The sequence below is a fragment of the Nicotiana sylvestris genome, chromosome 3 (genome assembly GCF_000393655.2).
Source record: "Nicotiana sylvestris chromosome 3, ASM39365v2, whole genome shotgun sequence".
Taxonomy (NCBI): domain Eukaryota; kingdom Viridiplantae; phylum Streptophyta; class Magnoliopsida; order Solanales; family Solanaceae; genus Nicotiana; species Nicotiana sylvestris.
The window spans coordinates 103,742,745-103,754,127 of NC_091059.1; the positions used below are offsets into that span (position 1 = coordinate 103,742,745).

Genomic DNA, 11,383 nt, shown 5'->3' on the forward strand with positions numbered 1-11,383 from the left:
CTTTATTCACTTTCTTTTTGGCATTTTTCTTTTTGTTCTTTCTTTCTTTTCCTTGCCTCCCTTTTCTTCATTTATTTCTATTCTTTGTACCTTTATATCACTTCCAAACTCCTCGTCTCTCCCCAAACTTATGTTTTTCCAATTGTTTCTCAAGAATGCTAAGGAAAGATTGAGTGCCAAGAGAGGGTCATTGCAAAACGGAAAGAAATAGGGCTTAAATGGGTTGACTAGGGATATCACATTGGTAGGCTATGGAAGATTTCAAATTTCAAATTGGATCAAGGAGATCCTACAATCATTTCACAAGCCAAGCTACACTTAGAATTTTGCCTAGAAAAACATTCGGGGTAAGTTCTAGACTATTAGCATGGGTACTTGGACTTGAAATTCAATACCTCACCTCTCACGCTGCTGGATTGCTAAAGAGAACGAAGTCGAGGGCCCACAATGACCCTAGTTAAGATTGAGAATCACAGATGGCTCGATTGAACCACTCGATGACTGCTTAAGTCAACGCAAGAGTCGAAAGGTCACAACTAGAGCTATTTTCTGCCAACAACTTATTTTTAACCATAAGGTCGTAGGTAAATGTGTTGGTACCAAGTGAAGTATGCTTGAGACCCTTTTATTCATTACTACTATTTTTGCCTAAACATAAAAGAAAATGGACGTATCCCTTAAGAAGGTTGTCATGACATCTATCGTTTGGAAGAGCCACCCGGTTCAGAAAAAATTTACCTTTGGAAAGAACCATGGCATTAAGAAAATCAAAGGCTTATTGTTCACTCAAACGTAAAAAAAAGCTAGCAAATCAAAAAGAAATTACTAAAGTAAATAAGAAGTTACATTACAAAGAAAGACAAACTAAAAAAGCTAAGAAATAAACTACAAAAGTAAGACAAATGAATATACAAACTGAGTGGAAAATGAATATATACATCAAGGGAAAGGGAAGAATATATACATAACCAAAGAGGAAATAAAGATAAAAGAAAAATATTATAAGAGTTATTACATGCCAGATGTCATTGTCAAATCAATCAAAATAGACCCCCCGCCCCAATAAAAAGAAGCATTGTCCCCAATGCTTAACAAAAATAAGAACAAGGAAGGGTAGAAAGTTAAGAGAACTCCCTATGTGGTCTCAGTCTGCATGGCATCTTCAGCACTCTCGGTCTCCTCTAATTGTATCTCATCATCACCTGGCTAAGGGACAACGGGGTTGGTGAGCATCTGGATCATCTCCTCAGCAGTATGGGTAGCATGGTCTGGCTCCTCAGACTAGCCGACTGTTGTATGTGATGCCTTTTGGTACTGCTGATGTTGCTAGTGCTGTTGGGGCTGAAGGTGCTCCCTCCATAAGTAAGTCTAGTAGTAGATCTCCGGCAGATGCAATCTTGGCAACTTCTTTTCGTAGCCTATCTACCGACTTCTTTGAAGCATGAGACTTTCACATATTCTTCGCTTGCTTTCCTAACTCCTCAATGACTTCCCCATGTTCCACCCGGGTCTCCATAATGGTCTTCTGGTTGTCCAGAATCTTTTTCAATGTTTCCTCCACTAACGGAGGTACCTGTGGTGCTGCTGGGGCAGAAGATTGTGCTGCAACATCACTGGATATGTCAGACAACTTTGAAGTAGCTTCCTGCATCCAGTTGTTGAGACTCGCCAATGTTTGGGAGACTCGCAGCGCAAACTGTAGATAAGTGGATGAGGCTGGCACTGATAATGAAACTGATGGTCTAGAAGAAGAAGGTGGTGGCATAGCTGTTGTCCCAGTGGATGGGCTGGTTGCTATGGAAGGCATGGCATCTGTTAAAGGCTCAGCAGCTGAATCAGTAACTACTACCATTGGCTCCTCAGACTGGCCAGCGGAGGTAGTTCCTTACCCTTGAACTTTGGCCTGTCAGCACCCTATAGGTGGTACCTATGAGAAAGGCTTCTTGGCCTTTACTTTTGTATCATACTGCCTCGGCTCCACCTTTTGATAATTGAAATACTCTGTGAGGAAGTTTGGGTAAGGGTGGGATCTCTCATCTTTTTGGATAGCTAAAATGATGTTGGTTGACATTATAGCACCCACATTGATCGGGTAACCAGCCATAATCAAAGCCACCAAGACTGCTTGGGTAAGTGGGATATTGTTCTCATTTAAGCACGGGTCAATACGACTGCACACAAAGGACTGCCACCCTTTAGCTTTAAAATTTAGAGTGGCTCGAACTATGGGAACCCCTACTGTGAGCCAAAGGGCTGGTGGTCCTCGAGCAGCCAAAATCTTAGCTAGCCAAAGGCGAGCTGTATCAACCATAGCAAGTTTCTCCAAATACTGAATAGCTTCCACTTCTTTAAACCCCACATACTTGTTCAAGGAGCAAGCGTCGAATTTGATTTTCAGATTCCTCACTTTGGTTATCTTGGTGCCCTTCTTTATATGAGCCACGTTTGCATAAAATTCTTTAACCAAGTGCTCATTTGCATCTAAGACACTTTGGTTGAACCACCTCCAGCCTTTTCTCTCCTAAAACTGTCTAAGGATATTTGGGTTGTGAATGTCCAAATCCTTTATTAAGAACTGTCGCTCAAGAGTGAGCAATCTCTGGGGCCACCACTGTCTAAATTTGTTGAAGGCAGTTAAACTGACGAATCTGTCCTCCCATATCTCTTTCCTCCTCGACCTCTCAAGGCCACCCACTCGAGTGTCACCTCCTCTACCATCATCCGGGACATCATCATCATTATCTAATTGATTGGCACAGCTGGGGCATGTGAGGAAAACAACTCAGAATCTTAGCTACCCTCTTCCGAACCCTCAGAAAAACTAGCAGCAGAAGAGGATTCATCTCTCAAGTGGAATCTACCCGGGACTTGTTCGGGTTGAGGTTGGGTATCAGTCAGTGCTTGCACAGAGTCACCCTCAAAAACTTCCCTAGATGGGAGATACTCACTGGACTTGGAGGGTTCAGGAACTCTGTTGGTGGTTGCTTTCTTGCTTATGGCTATCTATACTGCTAGTGGTAGGTTACTTTTGCCTTGGCCTCGGGAGGGTTCTGCCCTCCCTTTTGATGTATCACCTCTACCACGTGATCTAACCATTGTCTGCAATGCATAATGAAAGGAGTCAATTAGAGTTGGAGGTCACAGATGCATGTATGGCAATTGCAGGAACAGACTCAGAGGAGGCAGTGCAGACCGCACAAAAGTAAGTGTGGCCGCAAACTGCCAAGTACGGATCGCATAATTCATAGTGTGGCCGCATAACCAAAAGTGCGGACCGCACAATTTTGAGTGTGGCCGCACAACCCCAGGTTCAGACTACTGGGTTTTCTGATCATTCAACAATGCAGACCGCAAAATTTTGTTGTGGACCGCAAAATTTTGAGTGCGGTCCACACTTGTCATTCATAACTTTTGCCCTAACTCAAAGATCTGCAAACCGCACAAAATGTGTGAGGCCGCACAATTTAAAATTACGCGGCACTGCTTTACGTTTGATGCAATTTTTTTTCACAGATTAGACAAGGTTTTAGAAATTAAACATGATTATCTATGAACCCAGGCCCCAATTAATATTTACGATACTGCTCACATGATTCTAAGCAAAAATGACTAACTATTTTAGGCATGAAAATAACCCTAGACAAAAGAACAAAACTAAGAAAGTTGAAAAATCTAAAGATTTAATGAACATACCAATAATGAAGGATGCGGGTGAGGATCTAACTTGATGAAATAAGGGAAGATTTAGAACTAATGGGGATGCACAGTGCTTCTAGGGCTTGAGAGTTTAGAGAGCATAAAGTGTGAATAGTGGCGAAAAGCCCTATTTATAGGTTGACCAAGTCAGGCCTAGAACTTACCTGAGTGCGGCCTCATAATTTTTTTTTGAGTGCGGTCCGCACTCTTTACCTGAACCTTTGAAGAATCTCTATGGTTCGCACAAAAGTGAGTGCGGCCGCAGAATTTGTGTGGACCGCATAATTTTATGTGCGGCCGCAAATTGTTAATGAATTTTGGCAGGCCAATCTTCAGAGAGCATGCATTTTTTGTCTTCCAGTTGTGCGACCACACATAGAATTGTGCGGTCGTAGAGTGATTGTGCAGTCCGCATAATTATGGTGCAATCCGTACTTTTGTGACCCTTGGCTAATTTTTCTTGCACAGTCCCTGCAATGCACACCCATTCATGCATACATTTCAAAACTAGTTAGCTCAAAACAAAGCCTATCTAATTAAGAAGAACAAGAAAAAAAAAGACACATGGGTTGCCTCCTAAGAAGCGCCTGATTTAACATCGCGACAGGACGCAGATTACCAATTATTTGAAATGGAGAACCGCCACAATGTGGCCATCATCAACCTTGCTAAGATAGTGTTTAACCCAGTGCCCATTGACTCTAAACACCTCATCATTCTTATTTTTCAAATCTAGAGCACCAAAGGGGGTTACATTCACCACTTCAAATGGTCACTCAATTTTGACTTCAACTTGCCCGGAAACATCCGTAACCGGGAATTGAACAATAGCACAAGATCATCCTCTTTAAACTCCTTGTTCTGGATGTACTTGTCATGGAAGTACTTCATCTTCTCCTTGTAAAGGGACGAGCTTGTGTATGCATGATACCGAAATTCATCTAGCTCATTCAATTGTGCCACTCTTAGGTTTGCGGCGACATCCCACTCAAGGTTCAAATTCAGAGACCACATGGACTTATGCTCAAGTTCCACTGGAAGATGGCACACCTTCTCAAACACTAACCGGTATGGAGACATCCCAATCGGTGTTTTGTAGGCCGCTCTATAAGCCCAAAGAACATCATCAAGTTTTCTTGACCAATCCGTCCGGTTAGCATTCACTATCTTTGACAAAATACTCTTGATCTCCCGGTTGGAGACTTCAACTTGTCCGCATGCTTAAGGATGGTAGGAGGTCGATACTTTGTGAGTGACACCATACTTTGTGAGTAAGGTATCAAAAGCCTTGTTACAAAAATGCGAACCCCCATCACTAATAATGGCCCTTGGAGTATTGAATCTTACAAAGATGCTCTTCTTCAAGAATGCCACCACACTCTTTGCTTCATTGTTGAGCAAAGCAACGGCCTTGACCCACTTAGACACATAATCAACTGCGACTAGAATGTAGGTATTCCCACAAGAGCTAACAAACGGACCCATGAAATTAATACCCCACAAGTCAAAAATATCTATCTCCAAAATGGTGGTGAGATCCCACTGGCCCTTTGGCATTCATCACAACTCTTGACAAGCTCACTAGCATCCTTGTAGAGAGTAGGCCAATAGAATCCACAACTCAACACTTTTGCCGCCGTTCTTGCTCCACCATGGTAACCACCATACGGTGAAGAGTGTCAAGCCTCAAGAATACCCACTTGTTCCTCCTCCGATACACATCGTCGAATCACACCATCGGTACAAATCCGAAAGAGATACGGCTCATCCCAATAATAATCAAGGCAATCCCGTTTGAGCTTCTTCCTTTGGTTTGAAGAGAAATCATTCGGAACAATTCCACTCACAAGATAGTTTTCTAAGTCGGCAAACCATGGCATCCCGATCATTGAAACGACTAGGAGTTGCTCTTCGGCAAATGAATCATTAATCTCAAGGCCGTCATGTGACCTCCACTCCTCCTTCAATCGGGACAAGTGGTCCGCCACTTGATTTTCACTACCCTTGCGGTTTTGAATCTTTAGATCAAACTCTTGCAATAGAAGCACCCACCGCATCAACCTTGCCTTAGAATCTTTCTTGCTCATCAAATACTGGAGAGCCGCATGGTCAGTGTGAACAATCACCTTTGTACCCATTAAGTACGGTGAAACTTCTCCATAGCAAAGACAATAGCAAGGAGCTCATTTTTAGTCACTGTGTAGTTGACTTGGGCGTCATTCATGGTCTTGCTTGTATAGTAGACCAGATGGAAGATTTTGTTGATACGTTGCCCCAAAACAGCTCCAACCGCCACATCACTAGCGTCACACAAGAACTCAAAAGACAAGTTCCAATCTGGTGCGGCAATAAGTTGGTATTTTACCAACTTATCTTGTATTTAAACCTATACTTTTGCTATGTTTGAATGATAAAATCATGTATTTGATGTCATTTACTTCTATTTTATAGGTTGTATGTGATTTAGAAGTAATGATGAAGAAACCAAGTGAAAACAAGTCCAAAAGGAGCTAAAATGGAAATATAGACCACTGCCAGCGATTACACAATGCGATCAAAGGTAACTATATGCAATCGCATAAGTCAACAATAGTAAAGCACTGCGAATGCGGGTGAATAGGTGCAAATGCAAAGAAGGAAGCCTGGTCAGCGGCTGGTCAACAGACCTATGCGAACGCAGAAGGCCTTATGCGATCGCATAACTGGAAGAATTTATTCTCTGCGATCGCGGTTGCACTGTTGCAAACGCATAGTGTATTTTCTGGGCAGTTCTGGGCAAAAATGGAATTTCACGTTTGTAATCCCCAAACTATTTTTATACACGACCTAGCAGATATTTTGGAGATCTTTTGGCATATTTTCAGTTCTTAGGGCTTGAGAGAACAAGGTTGGAAGCTAGGGCTTTGCACACACATTTTGGTCTTGAAGATTTGAAGCTTTTGGTTGAGAATTTCTTACCCATTTATGTTGCTTTCTTCATTTCCTTGCTTTGTATTGTATATCTAAGTGTGTAGTATTTTATCCAACCCTTGAATCTTATTTATGGAAATATTCATGTTTAAAGTGTGGATTAAATACCTTGTTATGCTTATGTATTGAATGATTTTTATCCTTTCATGAAATGAGTTGTTGTTTCTTTAATTATTCATATTTTTTAATGTTTCCAAAGGGATTTGCTAACCCTAGGACTCGCCCATTAACTTCAAATTAATTTTGGAAAAGATAATTTGGGGTTGGGAAAGATTAATTAACAAGAACTTGAGGTTTTAACCCTTATTTTATAGATTCTACCTAGGGATAGGATTGAGGTGTCATCCCAGCAATATAGGTGTCATCTGCCCACTAATACTTGGGGAAATTGAAAGAAAGCTCTTGATATTTTTGTTTTTATAGAGATTTGAACACTAGTCTCCCATGATCTTCATTCCATCTTCATCAACCTCTAGGCCTCGATCAAATTAAGGATGACGAGTTTCAGAAGGACTTCTATTTCCTTGTTTAGACTTACAACATAGGAGTTCAATTTCTTGCTTCTTCTATTACAGAGATTTGAGAAAATTCTCTCAAGGTTTGTTGTAGTGGTTTATTTTGGGGGTGTGAGGCCATGCTCCTTTTTGAAACACACTAAGAAGGTCTTTCCTTAGAATCCTCATAAGCCTTCAATGGCACGCCCAACCAAAAAAGGTTTTGGAAGAGTAGTAGATTTCCTTCTATGACCCAAACTCACCCTTTGTCTTACTTCAGAAAGATGGAATGGACTGCTTTTGCAGATTAACCATCTAATTTTGAGTCGACTGTTTCTGCAGCTTAACCATTAAAGTTTGTGAAGCTAGATGAGGGCTAATAGATCCTTTATTCCTATTATTTCCTTTCTTCCATAACCATTAAAGTTTGAAGCTAGATGAGGGGTAATAGATCCTTTATTCCTATTATTTCCTTTCTTCCTTCTTTGTCATAAAGGAGATTGTTCCTGGATGTGAAGCCATCTTCTTTTGCCTTGAACCTGTGCTTTTCGATCTGTTAATATAAAATCAGTACCAATTGGCAAAAGATCAGCTGCGTTGAATCTATTTCAATCCTTCTTGCTTGCATGAGTCAAACTTTGGCTTTCCACTTTTAGTTTTTGAAACCTCTTCATTTTGTAATTCCAAGAAGTGGGCTACACATTTTCTTGTATTGTTACTTTATGTGCATAACTTGAGTTATTAGATTAGATTTTACTCTTGTATCCATTATTTCATTTTATAGGGCAGTGGTTAGGCCTGCTATGTTGTATGGGACCGAGTGTTGGCCGGTGAAGATCTCACATCCAGAGGATGAAAGTTGCAGAGATGAGGATGTTGAAGTGGATGTGTGGGCATACAAGGAAGGATAAGATTATAAATGAAGATATTCGAGAGAAAGTGGGTGTGGCCCCCATGGAGGACAAGATGCGGGAAGCAAGACTCAGATGGTTCGGGCATATTCAGAGGAGGAACACTGATGCACCGGTAAGAAGGTGTGAGCGACTGGCTGTGGTGGGTACGAGGAGAGGTAGAAGGATACCTAAGAAGTATTGGGGAGAGGTGATCAGGCAGGATATGGCGCGACTTAGGGTTACTGAGGACATGGCCCTAAATAGGGAATTATGGAGATCGAGCATTAAGGTTGTAGGTTAGGGGAAATTGTGATTTCTTTTTACAGCGCACTAGAGTGAGACTAGCAAGTTAGGAATTAGTCTTAGGATGCAATTGATCAGCTACTGATGATGGGCTTTATCTGCTGTTTATTAGTATACCTTATATCTTTCTCGTATTTCCTATATCTCTTATATTGCTGTTATTTTGTTATTTTATGGTATTTATGTTATGATATGGATTTTATGGTATTGTATGTTATTTTATTATGAGTCTATTGATAGTACTAATATAGTGTCTCTTGTTGCCTTCTTGAGCCGAGGGTCTCCTGGAAACAGCCTCTCTGCCCCTCGGGGTAGAGGTAAGGTCTGTGTACATATTACCCTCCCCAGACCCCACTTGTGGGATTACACTGGGTTGTTGTTCTTGTTGTTGTTGTACCTAGGGATAAGATTGAACTACTTGTAACCATTCCGGGGTTCTTAATGTCTTAATTGTTTTAGGGATACTTCAATTAGGAAGTCTTGTTAGTCTTCGAAAGAAGCTAATTAAGAATTATTATCGGTGGCTAATTAACATAAACTCGCTCATATTTGTAAAATCATAAAATACATTGGATCGTTACTTGAGTGTAATTCCCGATGCATTCATCTTTGTAGCCATTGATCATTTTACTTGCTTTCTAGGTTAGTTTACGTTTCCACATTTAGATATAAAACATTTTCTAAACCAAAATCTAAGTGTTTGGCATTGCGTGATAAGTGATAATTCTCTTACATTCCTAATCGCCTACATATTGTTCTCTGTGGGATTTGACCCCGACTCATAGTTGGGTATTTTATATTGCATGCGACCGTGTTCATTTACTTTTTAGCAGTGGATTTGGACGTCATCAAAATTGGCACCGTTGCCGGGGAACAATTTGGCGTAATTTAGGTTTCTTGAGAAATAAGCGTAAGTGCTTTGTTCCAAACTTGTGAATATTTGTGTAATTAATTTTTCTTGCCTTCGTCTATTTTTTTTGTTTGTTTCTTGTTTTTTTCTTATTTTTGAAAAATGGCATCATATAATGAAAATTGGTCGGATGGTAGTTGTTCATACTTTGATGATCCTTGTCCTTATTGTGGAGGACCACACTCATGGCAAAATTGTTTAAATTCTCCCGGGGGTGGATTGTGCGCACAATCTCAAACTCATGAATGGAGTATTTGTGATAAGTGTGGTTTTCAAAATGGTCATTGAGATGATTGTGCTTATGTGTCCTTCCCTTCCCCAAGCCCCCGCTATGATGAGTCTACTTTGTGTGATGAAAATTATAGGGATATGGAACTGGAAGAAGTTGAGCATGGTCAAAATGGAGAGTTCAAGCTCATGTTAGAATGCCTACTTGAAGGAGGAAACAAAGAGCAAAGTGCCTTGGAGGAGATTTTAGAAAATAGTCTCCAAAGTGACTTGGAACATGAAAGGTTGCACTCACAAATGGGAGAAATGCTTGAAGTTTTAGAGGTCCAAAGAGCCTCAGAAGTTAATGAGAGCCAAGAACTTTCCTTAGATGTGGAAACCGGAAATCCTTCCTTGGCGCTTGATCAAAACAAAGAAGAACTCTCAAATGCTCAAGATGAGAAGATGATGCTCATGTTAGAGACCATTCTTGAAAATGAGGAGAAGCACAACTTTTCACTCGACGACTTGAAACAAGGATTGGCTTACAATGATGAACATATCCGCACTGTGGAAGATAAAATAAAAATATTGGTTGAGGCTCACTATGCCCACCAACTTGAGAGTGTGGAAGGAAGTCAAGAAGAGTCCGATTTCGAGGAAGAAAGTGAGATCTACTTTGAGGATTCAAGAATTCAACATCCGCCAACCGACTCCATGAGTGTTAATGATGCCAAGAAAAATATGGAATTAGAGTCATCCGGTGTAAATGAAAAATTGGTTGAAATTGAATCTAGTTCAGGGGAAAAAGAGGAAGTCAAAATCCGAAAAAATTGCAATTTGGAGTTTGAAGTCACATTCCAAGCATTTTTCAATATTGGAATTGTGTGGTGATATGGAAGTTGAACTACACGAATCAATGGAGGATTGCGAGGAGGAAAAACTCATACCATACATTCTACAATTTGAGGGAACAAGAAAGCAAAATGACATTCTACAGTTATCATGTAGATTAATTTGAGATTGTTATAGGAACCCATAAGCTTAAAATTATGAATCCGCCTCTGTTAATATATATATATATATATATATATATATATATATATATATATATATATATATATATATATATCACTAGCAGTTAGCTAATTTCTTAAGCATCTAGCAATAAATAGAGAATAAACGTCCCAATAAACATTCACATGTATATACATCATACTAGAAGGAGGTAGCTCAAATATATAATTCCACCACACAAAAAAACCTGAAGAATAACCAACTTGTACCACATACACCAACTTATTTACGTATTGCCATGTTTTAGCCATCTAAATCAAGATAAATATCATATTGACCGGGATTACTTTATGAAAAGCTCATATATATCCCTTTGTTTGGTAAATTATTGGTTGATATTACTTTAGAACAGATGTATCCAACTGCAGATAGTTTTGTAAAACTGTTGAGCAACACGATGATTACAGCACCAGTGGTCTAGTGGTAGAATAATATCCTGCCACAGTACAGACCCGGGTTCGATTCCCGGCTGGTGCAACTTATACCACGGTAGGGACCTGGGTTCGATTCCCGGCTGGTGCAACTTATTTTTATCCAAATTCGTTGGGATTTTTGTCTAGATTCTTTTGAAATGAACGTTTAGAAAGTTCATGAACCATTTCCATTCATTCACACACCATTTTTTTTCTCCGAAAATAAAATTAAGCTCTTATATGCTCAGAAATTTAAGTCGTCTTAATATTTTACAAATTTAAGTCATCTTAATATTATGTACTAATAATTTCTAACAATACCGATGACACCATCTTTTTCTCAACTAGTTTTAATGTATGTGCACGTGTGTACTGCGTCAATAAGTAAAATAGTATTAAAAATAACAAATTAATAGCACA

General features: G+C 39.9%; 1 non-coding gene across 1 annotated transcript; it reads left to right on the forward strand.

The window, feature by feature from the left end:
• Positions 1–10,956: 10,956 nt before the first annotated feature.
• Positions 10,957–11,027, forward strand: TRNAG-GCC (transfer RNA glycine (anticodon GCC)). The gene has a single exon. It is a non-coding gene; the product is annotated as a tRNA-Gly (tRNA).
• Positions 11,028–11,383: the final 356 nt, after the last annotated feature.